The sequence below is a fragment of the Bubalus kerabau genome, chromosome 22, assembly GCF_029407905.1.
Source record: "Bubalus kerabau isolate K-KA32 ecotype Philippines breed swamp buffalo chromosome 22, PCC_UOA_SB_1v2, whole genome shotgun sequence".
Classification (NCBI taxonomy): Eukaryota; Metazoa; Chordata; class Mammalia; order Artiodactyla; family Bovidae; genus Bubalus; species Bubalus kerabau.
Window position 1 is genome coordinate 13,287,775 of NC_073645.1, and position 17,954 is coordinate 13,305,728.

The 17,954-nt window shown below is 41.2% G+C and overlaps 1 protein-coding gene across 3 annotated transcripts in view; it reads left to right on the forward strand.

Annotated features, from left to right (window-relative positions):
• The first annotated feature begins 413 nt into the window (after positions 1-413).
• STAMBPL1 (STAM binding protein like 1) overlaps positions 414-17,954 on the forward strand; it is a 53,363-nt gene continuing 35,822 nt past the window's right edge. Inside the window, exon 1 of one of the 3 annotated variants that reach the window (XM_055560267.1) lies at positions 414-814. The gene's annotated coding sequence lies outside the window, so the exon portion shown is untranslated. Of the gene's footprint in view, positions 815-872; positions 1,055-17,954 lie in introns of those variants that run through there. The other 2 variants (XM_055560268.1, XM_055560266.1) reach the window with 2 other exon arrangements.

The window sequence follows — 17,954 nt, forward strand, 5'->3', positions numbered from 1 at the left end:
GGTTGCCATTTCCTCCCCCAGGGGATCCTCCTAAGCCAGGGAAGGAACCCCAGATTCCTGTGTCTCCTGCATTGGCAGGCGGATTCTTTACCACTGCGCCACGAGTTCACGCTCAAATCCTGCTGTATCACCACACGTGTACACTTAAAAGGCACCTACTCTGGTCCACCTGGGTGACAGTGATGGCGGAGCAAAATGAGAATTCCGGGCGAGGAAGGGAGGGGCAGAGTTTCAGGAGAGAAAGTCTCGCTCCATCGTTTCACACTCCCTCGAGGCCGAAAGCAGAGACCCGCTTCCAACCGCGAGCTCTCTCTGGGACCACTGGAGGCCGCCGCCGCCGCCGCCGGGGAGAGGGAGGGGGGCTGAGGCAGAGGCGGAGGCGGCACCCAGGGGCCCGAGCAGAGGCGGCCAGGACTTTCGCAGGGGCAGTTTATTTTCTTGCCGCGGCGGTAGCAGGGACGGCTGCTGCAGGCTCGGTTTCGCCAGGCCTGCGCGTCTGGGATTGAGGGAGCTATCTGCTCCGGCGCTGGGGAGCCACGGCGGCGAAGAGAAGAAGGGGAGGAGCGCACCGAGACCCAACAAGTGAAAGCGGCAAAGCACCACCAGCCCGCAGAGCAGCGGAGGAGGGTCGCCGAAGCCAGGGAGCGGGCGCCTGCTCCCTGGGCGCGCTATCACCCGGCGGCACTGCCTTCTAGCGAAAGCCACCGCGGCTCGGGCTGCAGCGGCCAGACGGATGCCCAGGCCACACAGCAGGCGTGGAGACAGCCGCTGCAGTCGCCGTGCCACGCGGGCTCCGGACATCAGAGACTGACTGGTGAGTAGGCGCGCGCGCCCGCGGGTGAGCGCGCACCGGCACAGATGCGTGTGCACGCCGGGCGCGTGTGCCACCGGCCTGGCGCGCTCTCGCCCCTCTTCCGCTAGCGGCGTCCTGTCCCGGGCTTGCTCCGCGGGAGGAAAATGCGCTTTGCCAGCCGCTCACTTCCTTCCTGCCAGCCCTGCGATCGCCTGTCTCCGCCTGCGTTGCCTCTGTCCGCCCCCCGGCGGGCCCCCAGGGGTTAGTTTCACCTTGATGGGGAAAGCAGGAAGCTGTGACTCCTGGGGGGCAGGGCGGGACCCTGGCGGTGATCCATGTACCCGCGTGTGTTTCTGGTATAGACTTGGGGTGCGGCCTCGGAGATGGTTCAGAGAGCCCACCGCACTGTCTTTGGGGGTGCGTGGTGTGGGGAAGGAAGGGGCGAGGTTGGAAAAACAGGCGTCCCGGAGGGACGTGTGGCAGGTCTTTGTATCTGATGCTTACTGTTATGCCCTTGACGAGCCACTCTTAAGGCTTTTTTTTCTCACCTGAATAACGTATAAGCCTTAACTGAAAGCCTTAATGAAATGCACAAAGTGGCATGTCACTAAAACATAATTTTCCAGAACTTTCTGAAACAACCCCACACCGCTGATAGTCAAAAGCCTAAGGTGTTGTAATTACAGACATTTAGAAATAAAGAAATAAACAAGAAGTAATTCAGGAAGCAGAACCTGATGGGGAGGATTGAAGGAAATCTTAAGTGCTTGAGTGGCATGGGGGTGGCTTTATGGAAATCAGTGTTTGGTAGTAAGTAAAACAGAAATCTAAGTGAGCTCCGGAGAGCACACTGCGTTCCAAACATCCTGCTAGCCACTGAGAATAAAATGAAGTCCTGGGTTTTAAGGCGTTTCCGACTTTATAATGGATAATCATCAGGATGCTGCTTTATGATTTCACGATTCAAGGCCCTGTCAAGGTCAGTATGGCAGATTCGTTTCAGCAGTTCAGTTACACCTGAATGTTTGATTTTCTGTTTCCAGTTTAGGGGAGTAGTTTTCTATGGTGGTTTTATATAGAGATGAAGCCTGTTATCTGTTTTTCCAAACCTTGTTTTAGTTGGCAGTCTTTGTGGGATGGATGCTAACTTGAACTTCAGAGATGTACTCTGTGACTCTGTTATAGTGGGCATTATGTAGCTTCTCTGTAAAGATCTATGTTTCCATTTAATACTGAGTCAGTGCCTTTGAGAATTAGGTTCCTCTTTACGATGTACTCCGTTACATCTTTTTCATTCGGAAACTTGAGATGTTATTGGAATCCCCCTGGAAAATGAACGTCTGCTTGTTTTCTGTTCAAGCGTATATACAGCAATTTGCTTGCCTCTTGGGAATCTGCTCTTGAATATACTACTTTAACTGTAATTTATGTATCAGCTGGTTCTTGGGAATTTTAGGAAGAATCTTGTTTTCTTACACTCTTTTGTCAAGGAAGCACCATTTAAATCAGCAGGTAAAGAGCCCTACTGCTTTATCCACTGTGGTCTTCAGGGTCAGTTTCTTGCATATTTTCATCCTGTTTCATAAGCCTCATTCCCAGTGAGAGGCTTGGAGGGAGAAATGGGAGCATCGTGGTCCCCAGGATGGAGGGGACCTCAGTAAAGAGACTTGTTCCTGGAGAGGAGACTGTTTCTGGGATTGGCTTCCGAGAAGGACTGATAAAAATAGTTAAAGAATTGTTAGCAATGGTTATCTCTCTCTCTTTTTTTTTTAAGCACAAAGGACTTAACACAGTTTGATCACATTCCTCCCTCAAGGATTCTTCTCAAACCTACTTACAGCTACAATCCAGGGAGTGAGGTTGCCTTTTACAGAGAAGGAAAGCCTGGTGATTCTTGCTCAAAATCTGAGGGGTAGAAGAAATAGTACATGCTGCCCAGAAACTACGAGGTGCCTCCCTGGCGGACACATTTACCCATTAGACACACTTTTAAACCACTGGGCTTGTGATTCTGTCTAATCCTAGCTTTTTTTTTTTTTTTTTCTCGGTCCTGTGAAAAATTTAGAAGTAACTTCAGTTGAAACTACAAAAAGTGACTCATGGTCATTCTGGAAAATATGATGGTCAGTTCTCTGTCTCTGGAGGCTAATACACTAAATATTTAGCTGTACACTAAATATTCATTTAAACGAATACCAATTCTAGAATCTTCCTATGCTTACTATATAACCTCTTTTAATGTTGACTGTTTCTAGCCATCATTTTATAGGAATCATTAAACATTTTGTCAAAATGGAGCCAATTGATACAGTCAACTAAGACCAACTGAAGGAACAATAGCAATCCTTCTAAAACAAAATGAAAAACCACTGTAGTGGTACCTACTGACTTGCTTATTTCAGCTGTCTGAACATGTGAGTTGTGCAACTGGATGTGTTGAGTGTACATTCAGAAATCCTGAGTTGACATCAGAATGTTCAACTCAGGAATGATCTGGATGTAGCTACATCTGGATATGCCTTTTGTCAGAAATTAGTTGGATTTCTAAGCAAATCAGGTGAACTTCTAGTACAATCCTTCATCTTCTCATGCTGAGTGGAAAAGTCACTTAAACATTTGACAAATAGCTAAGTCTTTGAAGTTCATGTTTGATTTTCTTTCTAAGTTTTAAATTTAAATCTATACTATTTTGTCCGTTGATATGGTTGGAAAAAAGACATTAATTCAGACCACTGGTTACTTAGCAACTTGTATTTATTAAAAGCAGCCCTGTGAGATAAGAACCAGTAATTCATATTTTTGCTTAGCTCTAGTTAGCCTTTCAAGACACTTTTGGAAATGAATGCATTGTGTGATCTTGAATATGAAGGGTGTTATGCCCCCACCGCCCCCCTTTTTTTAATAGTTCTCATTTTCCATCCTCAGTCATTGGAGGTTTACCCTGTGATTCATGATCTAATTTCAGAATGAAAGATCAGAAAGCTGACTGAAATTTGCCTAGATATTAACATTATAGTGCATATAATAAAGCAGATTTTTCTGTTATTCTTCCCTTTTGAGACTCCAGTCAAGCTGTTTAAGATGAGATACTTAAATATTTAAGTTTTTTTCTCTTGGGCTGTGCCCAAAATAAATAAAATTTTAAAACTGCTTATCATGGTTTTGAAGTAGCACAAACACTGCTCTTCTCTGCATAATGAAACACAGCCATTCTTATCAAGTATTTATTTGGTAAGTAGGCACCAGAGCACTTGAACTAAAGTTAAAGTCATGTTCCTTTCATGTCTTATTAAGGTCCTTGAAAGCAAGGGAGTGGAAATTTGATTTTGGTAACATAGCCAATTCAAGATAGGTTTCTTGAAAGGAGTAGGCGTGAAAGAATCTTTATGGAAGGGCACTTTGGCAATTGGGTGGGGAGTGGATTGGCAAAAGGAGAGAGTACAGGTATAATCTGGTGTCAGATAATGACAGCCTAACAGAGGATCCCAGTGACACTGGGATGAAGAAGGGAAAACTTTAGACAGCCAGACATCAGGATTCTTTGTTTTATGTGGAAGAGGAGGTGTTAACCTGGGGTACATACAGTGTGGTCACACACGTATTCCACATCCACAGAACACCTCTCCACTTGATGCAAAGCATTCTTTCCTCCCAAGCCCTGATGTAACCTCAGAATCTTGCAAACATTTGACAAATGCTTATTAATAAAAGCATTAGTTATGAGACATGTGCCATATGCTGGGCACTGTACTCAGCCTTTACGTGTGTTATCTCAAAGATGATGTAGTGGTTAGGAACATGAACTCTTTTTGCCATTTATGAGTTATGTGTCTTTGGGTGAGTTCCTAAGTTCTCTGAGCTTCAGTTTATTCGTCTTTCAATTGGGGTGTTAGTTTTTCTCTCATGAGGTTTGGGGGAGGAGTAAATGAATAAATAGATATAAATGGAAAGTTCTAAGAAGTGTCTGACATGAGGTTAATTGCAACATGTTTGTTATTATTATTATTAATTCATAAAACAATCTTATGCAATAGGTACAATTTTGCAAATTAAAAAACTGAAGCACAAAGAAGCTAGGTAAATTGCTCAGGGTCATTGCTCAGAGAGTGACAGAACTGAGCATCAAACTTAGACAATCTGACTGAGTGTCTGCTTTCCTGACTTAGGTGGGGACACTTATTAGAGTGAGAAAAGTGGAGGCTTGTCTTCATGAGAGTTGGTGCTCCAATCATTTCCACTGTAGAGTTTATCATCTCCTGTATAGAATTAGTACCCAGATTCTTGTACAAAATTATTTCTATTTTTCCTTGATGTTTAATGGTTTTGTAAGTGGTATTTTTCATTAAATTCCTTATTAAGAAGGGTTCCAATTTGTTTTTGCCTAAAAGTTGACCTGTGTAATATATATTATATTCATTTGTGACATCCCTTCTTATACCTAGTGAACCTTTGCTGGAGGCAGGAAGATTGTGTGTGTGTGTGTGTGCATGAGTTGTTCCGTCATGTCCGACTCTTTGAGACCCCAGTGACTGTAGCTTGCCGGACTCCTCTGTCCATGGGATTCTCCAGGTGAGAATACTGGAATGAGCTGCCATTTCCTACTCTAGGGGGTCTTGCTGACCCAGGGATCAAACCCAGGTCTCCTGCATTGAAGGCAGATTCTTTACCAGCCAAGCCACCAGGGAAGCCCGTGTAATATGTACTACGTATCTTTTATACAATGTGTGTGTGTGCTCAGTCGCTTTAGTTGTGTCCAACTCTTTGCAACCTTATGGACCCACCAGACCTTTGCAACCCTATGGACCCAGGGATCAAACCTGTGTCTCTTGTGTCTCCTGCATTGCAGGCAGATTCTTAACCCACTGAGCTACCTGGGAAGCTACAGTGTATGTAGTGTATACATAATATAATGTGTTCATTATATAAATGTGTGCATTATAAAAATATGCATTATATGTAATATATATGCTGTATAATACATTATATTAGGGAGATATTTACATTATATATAATCACTGGATAAGGAGAGATGTTACAGATGAGTATGTATATATTATATTATTGGAAATGTATCCAATATTATAATAATTCCAATATTATATTATTGGAAATTATTGGAAATGTAGTTTGAAAAATTTCTATGCCATCTACCTTTATCCACTTTTTAAGAGTCTCATATATCTCCCATTCATAAACCATGGTGAAGTTATGATGCTATTTCATGACCATTTTTATTCAGAATATTTTAGAGTATTAATATTTTAATTTAAATATTTTAACTTTAATATTAAAATTAAATTTAATTTTAGTTTAATTTAAATTTAATATTAAAGTTAAATATCAGCTATTCTTTGACTTGTTGAAATAATTACATCACATCTAATTATAAAAGGCCAGATCTTTTTTATTATTGGACCTACCACTAACATTATATTATACTTCAGCTATACCTCAATTAAAAAAAAATAGATATCAGATTTTAATTAGAGGTGGGAAGACTGCTACGGCAACAAAGAATAAAAAATTCTCAATTCCTCCACAACTTCTTTAGGAAGGAGTATGTCATCACTGATTTCAATATTTTAACATTACGTTGTTGTTGTTGTTCAGTCACTCAATTGTCTCTGACTTTTTGCATCCCCATGGATTGCAGCATGCCAGGTTTCCCTGTCCTCTACTATTTCCCAGAGTTTGCTCAAGTTCATGTCCACTAAGTTGGTGATGCTATCTAACCATCTCATCCTCTGCAACTTTCTTCACCCTTTGCCTTCAATTTTTCACAGCATCGAGGTTTTTTCCAATGAGTTGGCTCTTCACATCAGGTGGCCAAAGTATTGGAGCTTCAGCTTTAGCAACAATCCTTACAGTGAATATTCAAGTTCCCTTGGGATTGACTGGTTTGATCTCCTTGCAGTGCAAGGGACTCTCAACAGTCTTTTTCAGCATCACAATTTGAAAGCACCAATTCGGCATTCAGCCTTTTTTATGGTCCAACTATCACATTTGTACATGACCACGGGAAAAACCATAACTTGGACTATATATGGCCCTTTGTTGGCAAAGTGATGTCTTTGCTTTTTAATATGCTGTCTAGGTTTGTCGTAGCTTTCCTTCTAAGAAGCAAGTGTCTTTTAATTTCATGGCAGCAGTTACCATCCACAGTGATTTTGGAGCCCAAGAAAAGAAAATCTGTCACTGCTTCCACTTTTTTCCCTTCTGTTTGCTGTGAAGTGATGGAAACAGATGCCGTGATATTAGTTTTTTTTAATGTTGAGTTTAAGTCAACTGTTTCACTCACCTTTTTCAAGGTGAGGCTGTTTAGTTCCTCTTCACTTTCTGCCATTAGAGTGGTATCATCTGCATATCTGAGGTCATTGATATTTCTCCCTGCAATCTTGATTCTAGCTTATGACTTATCCAGCCCAACATTTCACATGATGTACTCTGCATATAAGTTAAATAAGCAGGCTGACAATATACAGCCTCGTACTCCTTTCCCAATTTTGAACCAGTCGTTCTATGTAAGGTTCTAACTGTTGCTTCTTGACCCGCATACAGGTTTCTCAGGAGACAGATAATGTAGTCTGGTGTTCCCATCTCTTTAAGAATTTTGCACAGTTTGCTGTGAATCACACAGTCCAAGGCTTTCTCACAGTCAATGAAGCAGAAGTAGATTTTTTTCTGGAATCCCCTTGCTTTTTTTATGGTCCAACGAATGTTGGCAATTTAGTCCTCATAATTATTTGTTTTCATAAATAACTTTCAGAAATTTGTAACTCATTGTTTTTTTCTAAAGAGGCAAAAACTATTCTTGGTCTTGTGTAAAAAGTTCATGGATACTATTTACTTGAGGAATATTTTTTAAATCTGACTTTTAAAAATATAGCCTGCACTGTTTGATTTTACCCTTTTGTGTTAGTAATTATTTAACTGAAGTCCAGTTTATTTAAAGGAACTGTTTTAAAAATTTGTGAGTTTAAACTTGATTAAGGATGAAAGAATTTGAGTTTTTATGAATTTGGTGTTTTGTTTTTACACTTTTGCTATACTTAGGTTTCAGCAGTACTGCAGTAACTGAACCAAAGATTCAACCCAGGTTCATATAAGAGATAACTGTTCAGAGACCCATCACAAATTATTCACTTTGATTGCTTCACTTAATTTGACTCTGGTTTATCTGGAAACAGGTGGCCAGTGATGAGTCATTTTTAACCCTTCTAGGCCCCAGTTAACACTGCCTGCCTGTTTTGTCTGCCCAGGTACTTAGAGGTACACTCTAAGGTACCTCTTAGGGTGGGTCTCTAGGGGAGTATTACATTTCAGACTTGAATGGCTAGGGCAATAATCAACTGTGCACCTTTTCATTAAAAGCAGAAAGAAAACTGTAATCACTAATGGCCATCTTGGTTAACTTCAGCTCATCTAAGGACCCTGTAATTTTATTTAACCTGTTTATGGAGCCTTGTCTTTTAACTCTGGAAGCATGAATTTCAGCCACTGGGAAGAAATATGGGGAGGCCTTCATGCCTGTGGGTTCATGCTTCAGTCTTCTGATGGGTTGACTCCAGGTTTTTTTTTTTCCAATCTGTTTTGTCCTTGAAAGATTGGCTTTTAAGTTGTTCCATAAGGTAAATTTTCTTTAACGGGAAGAACAATTGGAAGTGGTGAATAGAATGAGGTTAGAAAAGAGAAACCTGGAATAAATCCTTCATACATTCCTGTTTTTGTAAAAATGGGGCAGAGAAACTGCTTACTGAACCATTATACCTCTTTAAGGGGGAAAAAAATGAAAATCATTTGGAATCAGTAGTGGGTGTGGAACTTTTTTGTCCAAATATTGAAAAGTTCAAGAAATTCAAATATGGCTTTGAAAGAAATGTAAATGACATTCTTAGGAGATCAAGGTTCTTTTTCTTTCATCAGAATGTTAGTGAATGTGTTAGTCACTCAGTTGTGTCCGACTCTTTGTGACCCCATGGACTGTAGCCCACCAGGCTCCTCTGTCCATGGAATTCTCCAAGCAAGAATACTGGAGTGGGTTGCCATTTCTTTCTCCAGGGGATCTTCCCGACCCAGGGATCAAACCTGAGTCTCCTGCATTGCCGGCAGATTCTTTACCATCTGAGCCACAAGGGAAGCCCTTTCTTTTGGTCAAGTGTAATATTATTGAAAGACTTAGAAAGGTCACTAAGGCAGTGCATTTCAAACTGTCTCAAAAAACCAGAACGACTTCCATGCCACCCCTGTAAGTTTTAAAAAAATTTTGTTTTATTTTTTGGCCATGTAGTATGTGGGATCTTAGTTCCCCAACTGGGAACTGAACCTGTGCCCCTACATTTCATAGCCCCTGGACCACCAGAGAAGTCCTCCCATAGGTTATTTATTATTCAGTAAGTCTAGACTGGGCCCGGGAGACTTCTTTTAACAACCTTTTCAGAGAATTCTGATGCAGGTGGTCCATAAACCATACTTAGAGGAAAACCTATTTAGAAGCTAAATTTAATTTCATATTCAGATTTGTGCTTCTGTTTTTAAGTTTTATGCATTTATTCCTCTGACTTTCATATACATTTTTATGGAATAACATGTGTCAGTGCTGCCTTGGGGTTTTTATAATGGCACCCAATACTGTGTTTTATTTCCTTATTACTACCTATTTTTAAATAGATGAAATCAGAAAACCACAGAGTTGGTGGGAAGTTTTAGAAAGGATGTCGAACCTTCTGAATGGCGGATGTTGGGGTAGGACAGAGAGGGTTTGATCAAAAAGAGAAGTAGAGGAAGCCATATATTACGAAGCAGTGGAAAACAAAGTCAATAGTGCACAGCACCGAGGGCTGGCAAGAGTGCTTGGACCTCTTCTGGTAGGCAGTAGGTTGCCAGTTGCTTTTTTGAGCAGGGGACTAACCTGATGCAAACAAGCCTTACTCTTGTGCAAGGGACACCTGATACCTGGTCCAGAAGAGAGGATTCATGAAAGGCAGAAGGGAGCAGGTGAGCACTTAGGCCTTGATTTTAGCAGGACTGACTGAAAGGTTCATGAAGCAGAATTGTCCCAAGCTGTTTTCCTTAAGGCCTATGGCCAGTAAATTGCTGTCTCCAGCAGCCGCAGCGGCGGCACAGTGTTAGAGTCCACCTGCCAACAGAGGAGACGCGGGTTCGATCCCTGGGTCAGGAAGATCCCCTGGAGAAGGAAATGGCAACCCACTCCAGTATTCTTGCCTGGAAAATTCCATGGACAGAGGAACCTGGTGGGCTACAGTCCATGGGGTTCACAAAAGACTCAAAGGTGACTTTACTAAACAACAACAGGCAGCTAGCTGCATGTTATGGTGTAACATCAAGGTCACCCAGCCCAGCCATCAGGACATATAGTCTCTCTCAGCTTTGAGAGCCCTTGAATAACTATATATTTCAACTAGTATTACTGCCATACCATGGTTGGGCATGAGTCTCACATTAGACAAGGGAAATAGACTCAGGGAATAATTGATCAGAATCCATACATCTAGAAACTGGCAGGGCTGGACTAAAACTCTGGAGCTACCTACTTATGATTTATAGGCTTTAAAAAAAAAAAAGTATTATTTGTCTGATTATAAAGTGATACATATCTGTAACAAATTATGTTGAAAGTGAAAGTGTTAGTCTCTCAACTGTGTCCGACTCTTTTCGACCCCCTGTACTTTAGCTCACCAGGCTCCTCTGTCCATGGAATTCTCCAGGCAAGAATACTGGAACGGGTCACCATTCCCTTCTCCAAGGTATCATCTCAACCCAGGGATCGAACCAAGGTCTCCCATATTGCAGGCAGATTCTTTACTGTCTGAGTCACCAGCTGAAAACAGTCCAGTGTATGTTGTTCAACTTTTTTCTTGCAAACACCAAAATACATTAAATACATATGTATTAGGAATACAAGATGGGAGTTGTGTTATTTTATAACTTGCTTTTTTTTCACTTAATGCTGTAACTCGGACAACTTCCTGGTTCAGAGCATACAGATGTAAGTCTTTTCTGATGGCTTCATTTACTATAGAAATTTTTTTTTCAAATAACCTGCATATTTCCATTTCCTCCTACATATTTCAGTTTCCAGAATTGTAATATTTTTAAGCTATTCTGCATTGACTTAGAGCAAATGTGTGTTTAAGTGTGTGTGTGTATGTGCGTGTGTTATTAGTGTTTTATTGGGCAGGACAGTCTATGGGAAAAACTTGGAATTGCTGGGTCAACAGAAACAAGTACTATTTTTTAAATAGCCAATTTTTCTTCCAGTCTTCAATATTAAGTATGATGGATCATGTAAGTTTATCAAATAAATGAAAATACCATTTCAAATTCATAGTTTCATAATTACTAGTGAAATTAACATCTTTCACATGTTGCTTAGCCATTCATAGTTCTCTTATGACTTGTTCATTTGCCTGTTTTTATTCAACTTTTTATCTCTTTCTTACTGTTACCCAAATATGCCTTATAGTTTAGACATAGCCGGTATTATATATATTGCATGTCATGCAAACTTTTTTTCCTTTTGTTGTCCTTTGTTGAAGGAATTGTTAAAGGACTAGCTGAACATTTTACAAATATTTAATTTTAAGTAATTTCTGACTTACAGAAAACTGCAAAAATAGTACACAGAGTTTCTGTGTATCCTTTACCCATTTTCCCCAAATTTTAACACCTCATTAATCATGGTAGTTGTCAAAATAGGATACTAACATTGCTACAGTACTATAATGTCTAGTCTACAGATCTTATTCACGCTTCACCAGTGTCCTCCTTCTGGTCCAGAGTCCCATCCAGGATCACACATGGCATTGTGCTGTCACGTCTTCTTAGTCCCTTTTGGTCAGAAATGTTCCCTCCGTCTTTGTCTGTCTTTCATCATCTTGACACGTTTTCAGAACACGGGCCAGTTGTTTTGTAGAAAATCCCTCAATATAGGTTTGTCGTATATTTCTTCATGAGTGTATGACTAAGAGTGTGGCTTAGTCTGGAAATAGCCAAAAATATCTGCCTGAGGAAGAGATGCTTAAACTAACCCTGGAAGGATACAGAGGAAGTAAACGTGTGAAATGAGGGTACAGAGAAGGCTGGTGGTTTGGCAGCTGGATCAGACCCAGCTCTGTGGGACCTATTAAAGATATGTGATATTGACAGTGATGGGAAGCTGTTAAAGGGTTTTAAGGGAAGAAATGACAATATTTGAATGGCATGCCGGTTGTATGTAGAATTAAACAAAGAGGGACGTGATGGAAACAAATAGACCAATTAGAAGGCTATTCTAGTGATGCAGACATAATAAAAAGTGACACAGATTAGGCTCCTCTGAAGAAAGATGGTGAGAAAATGCAGATTTGAGAGTTATCTTGGAGGGTGACTCAGTAGATATGAGCGATAGAATGGATGTGGATTGAGGGAGGAAGGAGATGTATGGCAACTATTTCCAGGTTTTCCCGGGTTTGTGTAACTGATTGGATGTTGATGGCATGCACTGAAATACAGGAGAAATCTCTTCTGAAGTCAGATGCATCACCATCTCTGCTTCCCTTACATGCCAACATTCACAGTATCTTTGCCTGCTTGTGCCCCTGAATCCCAGTCTGTCCACTTCACTTCCAAGTTCTATGTGTTTTCCCCTCAGAATCTCTCCCAATAGCTATTTATCCTTCTACATTCTTTTTACCACTCTCAGTCCAGTCCTGGGATACCTCAAACACAGTTGCATCTTTGCCTCTTTTCTGAATTGCCAGTATCTTTTTTTCTATGTAAGTTTACCCATCATTCACAGACTCTGTTTTTTTCAGCTTCATTGAGGTATTATTAACAGTGTTAGATGCTCAGTCATGTCCAACTCTTTGCATCCACATGGACTGAAGCCTTTCAGGGACCTCTGTCCATGGAATTCTCCAGGCAAGAATCCTGGAGGGGGTAGCCATTCCCTTCTCCAAGCGATCTTTCCAACCCAGGGATGGAACCCAGGTCTCCTGCATTGCAGGCAGATTCTTTACCACCTGAGCCACCAGAGATTACTTCATTTGAATAAATAATGTACTATGTGTCTAGTTTGGGCAGATCACCTTATTGAGCAGAGTTGAGAATTAGACAAGAAGCTAAGCAAAACTGAAGAGATTCCGGGTCAGGTTGCCTCATGATAAAAAGAAACTGTCCTTGTCATACTCCTTACATAAAAATAAATTGCACACAGATCAAAGGTATTCATTCAAAAATAACTAACCATAAAATTACTAGGAGAAAAAGATTGGTAGACATAGTTAAAATTTTTATCATTAGTGAGTTTGAAGACCCTCTAAAGAATGATGTATAACCCAGATATCATCAAGGAAAAATAGATCGATTAGGCTAAAACTTTAAAAATTTGGTACAAAAATTAAACAACCTTCAACAAAAACTCCAACTAAACTAATAAATATAGAATAATGATATAGAAGGACAGAAATATAAAATTCACCATTTTCAAACTCTACAGAAATAACTGCTTCAGGAATGAATCATCTTTGAACGCTGAAATGAATAGGCAAAAGTATATTTGCATTTCTCAAAGTAACTCGCTATAAGATACTTTGTAATTATAAGAGGAAAACTAGTGTCTTTACAGGGAAGAAACCTGGCAGATGTAACTTAGGTGATTGAAGTTGACATCGGGTAACAAGGTAAATCGGTGTCTTCCTGAAGTACTGAGACGAATACGTCACCACTTCTGAGGTATTTTTGCCCCCAAAATGCATAACTACCTGTTGTATTTTGTATTTGTAGCACTTACCACAGTTTTAATGATTTATTTGTGCAGATGGTTAATATCTTAGCATCTCTCTGCTCAACTTCCTGCCTCTAGCAGAATATAAGTTTCATAAGATGAATAGTGTCTGTATCTTTGCTCACTAGCTCCTAGCATGAAGTAGGAGCTTTATAAATAATGTTGAATCAGTCAATGAATGAATGACTTTACTTAGAGGTAATACTGTACAAAAAAGATCTTCACGACCCAGATAATCATGATGGTGTGATCACTCACCTAGAGCCAGACATCCTGGAATGTGAAGTCAAGTGGGCCTTAGAAAGCATCACTACGAACAAAGCTAGTGGAGGTGATGGAATTCCAGTTGAGCTATTTCAAATCCTGAAAGATGATGCTGTGAAAGTGCTGCACTCAATATGCCACCAAATTTGGAAAACTCAGCAGTGGCCACAGGACTAGAAAAGATCAGTTTTCATTCCAATTCCAAAGAAAGGCAATGCCAAGGAATGCTCAAACTACAGCACAATTGCACTCATCTCACACGCTAGTAAAGTAATGCTCAAAATTCTCCAAGCCAGGCTTCAGCAATACGTGAACCATGAACTTCAGATGTTCAAGCTGATATTAGAAAAGGCAGAGGAACCAGAGATCAAATTGCCAACATCTGCTGGATCATCAAAAAAGCAAGAGAGTTCCAGAAAAACATCTATTTCTGCTTTGACTATGCCAAAGCCTTTGACTGTGTGGATCACAATAAATTGTGGAAAATTCTGAAAGAGATGGGAATACCAGACCACCTGACCTGCCTCTTGAGAAACGTGTATGCAGGTCAGGAAGCAACAGTTAGAACTGGGCATGGAACAACAGACTGGTTCCAAATAGGAAAAGGAGTATGTCAAGGCTGTATATTGTCACCCTGCTTATTTAACTTCTATGCAGAGAACATCATGAGAAACGCTGGGCTGGAAGAAGCACAGGCTGGAATCAAGATTGCCAGGAGAAATATCAGTAACTTCAGATATGCAGATGACACCACCCTTATGGCAGAAAGTGAAGAGGAACTAAAAAGCCTCTTGATGAAAGTGAAAGAGGAGAGCAAAAAAGTTGGCTTAAAGCTCAACATTCAGAAAACGAAGATCATGGCATCTTGTCCCATCACTTCATGGCGAATAGATGGGGAAACAGTGTCAGACTTTATTTTGGGGGGGCTCTAAAATCACTGCTGATGGTGATTGCAGCCGTGAAATTAAAAGACACTTACTTCTTGGAAGGAAAGTTATGACCAACCTAGATAGCATATTAAAAAGCAGAGACATTACTTTGCCAGCAAAGGTCCATCTAGTCAAGGCTATGGTTTTTCCAGTAGTCATGTATGGATGTGAGAGTTGGACTGTGAAGAAAGCTGGGCACCAAAGAATTGATGCTTTTGAACTATGGTGTTGGAGAAGACTCTTGAGAGTCCCTTGGACTGCAAGGAGGTCCAACCAGTCCATTCTAAAGATCAGTCCTGGCTGTTCTTTGGAAGGACTGTTGCTAAAGCTGAAACTCCAGTACTTTGGCCACCTCATGCAAAGAGTTGACTCATTGGAAAAGACTCTGATGCTGGGAGGGATTGGGGGCAGGAGGAGAAGGGGACGACAGAGGATGAGATGGCTGGATGGCATCACCAACTCGATGGGTATGAATTTGAGTGAACTTTGGGAGTTGGTGATGGACGGGGAGGCCTGGAGTGCTGAAATTCATGGGGTCGCAAAGAGTTGGACACGACTGAGTGACTGAACTGAATTGAACTGAATACTTGTGGGAAAGAGGTAGTTAGCCTTGGAACTGTTGAGTTCTCACTCAATCCCAGTTGGATACCGTGGTGAAAGTGGCTGGAGTGAAGACACAGTGCTCAGACTAAGCCTTAACTGAAGCCTTGAAAGAAACGTGGAATAAAAGAACATTAAGAGAAAAGACTTAACATAAAGTGTGTTACAAGAAAAAGCTAGCTTAAAATTCAACATTCAAAAAACTAAGATCATGGCATCTGGTCCCATCACTTCATGGCAAATAGATGGGGAAACAATGGAAACAGTGACAGACTTTATTTTCTTGGGCTCCAAAATCACTGTGGATGGTGACTGCAGCCATGAAATTAAAAGACACTTGCTCCTTGAAAGAAAAGCAATGACACACCTAGACAGCATATTAAAAAGCAGAGACATTACTTTGCCTACAAAAGTCCATATAGTCAAAGCTATTGTTTTTCCAGTAGTCATGTACGGATGTGAGAGCTGGACAGTAGAAAAAGGCTGAGTGCTAAAGAATTGATGCTTTGCAACTGTGGTTCTAGAGAAGACTCTTGAGAGTCCCTTGGCCTGCAAGGAAGTTAAACCAGTCCGTCCTAAAGGAGATCAGTCCTGAGTATTCATTGGAAGGACTGATGCTGAAGCTGAAGCTCCAATACTATGGCCACCTGATGCGAAGAGCTGACTCATTAGAAAAGACCCTGATGCTGGGACAGATTGAAGGCAAGGGGAGAAGGGGGCGATAGAAGATGAGCTGGTGGGATGGCATCACCGACTCAATGGACATGAGTTTGAGCAAGCTCCGGAGATGGTGAAGGACAGGAAAACCTGGAGTTCTGCAGTCTATGAGGTCGCAAAGAGTCAGACACGACTGAGTGACTGAACAACAAAGGTGAGGGAAGTGGGAGGAGAAAGGAACTACCTCTACTTCATTTAAAATGAGGCATGAGTTTGTTCTAGAGTAGGTACTGTTCAGCTGATCAAGGCCAGGCATTTAGAGGTTATTGGTTACTGTCTTAGAGAACTTTTTCCTAATGCACTGAGTCTTAGGTTTCAATGAACATAAAGATCTTCTGGGGCACTTGATAAAAATAGAGATCTGTGGGGCACCCTTCCCAGAAATTCTGACTCGGTGAGGCATAGAAATCTGTTTCTTGTTAACAACCACCCTCCTCCTCTACTGAGTAATTATGCTGCAGGTGGCCCAGGAACCACACTCAGAGGAAACTACATCAGAATGGAGGGATGTCAGCTGCAGGGAAGGAAAATAGGAAGTGAGTGGGGTGTGCAAAGAGAAACAGTGGACTTGCTCATGATTTTGGCAATACATAGGGGCTTCCCTGGGAGAAGGCAATGGCACCCCACTCCAGTACTCTTGCCTGGGAAATCCCATGGACGGAGGAGCCTGGTGGGCTGCTGTCTGTGGGGTCGCACAGAGTCGGACACGACTGAGCGACTTCACTTTCACTTTCCACTTTCATGCATTGGAGAAGGAAATGGCAGCCCACTCCAGTGTTCTTGCCTGGAGAATCCCAGGGACGGCAGAGCCTGGTGGGCTGCCGTCTATGGGGTCGCACAGAGTTGGACACGACTGACGCGACTTAGCAGCAGCAGCAGCAGCAGGGGCTTCTCTGATGGTTCAGCCGGTAAAGTATCCACCTGCAATGCAGGAGACATAGGAGATGATTCCCTGGAAGAGGAAATGGCATCTCACTCCAGTGTTCTTGCCTGAAACGTCCCATGGACAGAGGACCTTGATGGGCTTTAGTCCATAGGGTCACAAAGGGTCAGACACGACTGAGCGACTAAGCACACAATTGGCAGTATAGGGAATTTTTTGACCATTTACAAGTAATCTGCCAGGGAAACTTTTGGAGGGACACAGCCTGTTTGGATTTTGTCCCCTGCATTGAAGAGATTGTCTAGTTCAAAACCAGAAATGTGACTGCAGCTGTCTACTGAAATATGTTGAACAGTTAGAATATTTCCTGTGGTTGAGGAACCCTGGAGAAGCGGTGGATGAGAGGTATTCTAGGAGAGGTTTTGCTTTTGAAAGTAGTGCTGGATTAAATTCATCTTGTTCGTGTACTGCCCTTAGGAAATACGTGAAAATTAAATAAAATTGATTAATAATGCCCAAGCACTGACCTCATCTCTGGGCTTCAGGCATCTGGCAGGCAAAGAAAATGATATTTAGAAATTTTATTTCTGATTCATTATGCTTTATTGAATTAGATAACTTCTGGATGGTATTTTCTTAAAAGCAAATTACAATAAAAGGGAAGTATGTTCAAGTGGATATTAGAGTTTGGTGGTTTATGGGCGGTTTATCTTTAGAATGCATAATTTATAGGAAATTTTAGTATTTTAACAGCAAGATAACACAATTAGGCTCTTGTGAATTTATGGTGACAAATTAGCTGAATTTCTTCCCAGCACTTCAAACTCATTTTCCAAATGTTTTATGAAGTTGTTATTGTTTTATGAAAATATTAATTGAATCATCTCATTTAAAGATACAACAGAATCATAAATTAGTACATTTATGAGCATATGAAATGCCTTTTGAATATCACAATTTATTTTATTTTTGTATTGAAGTATA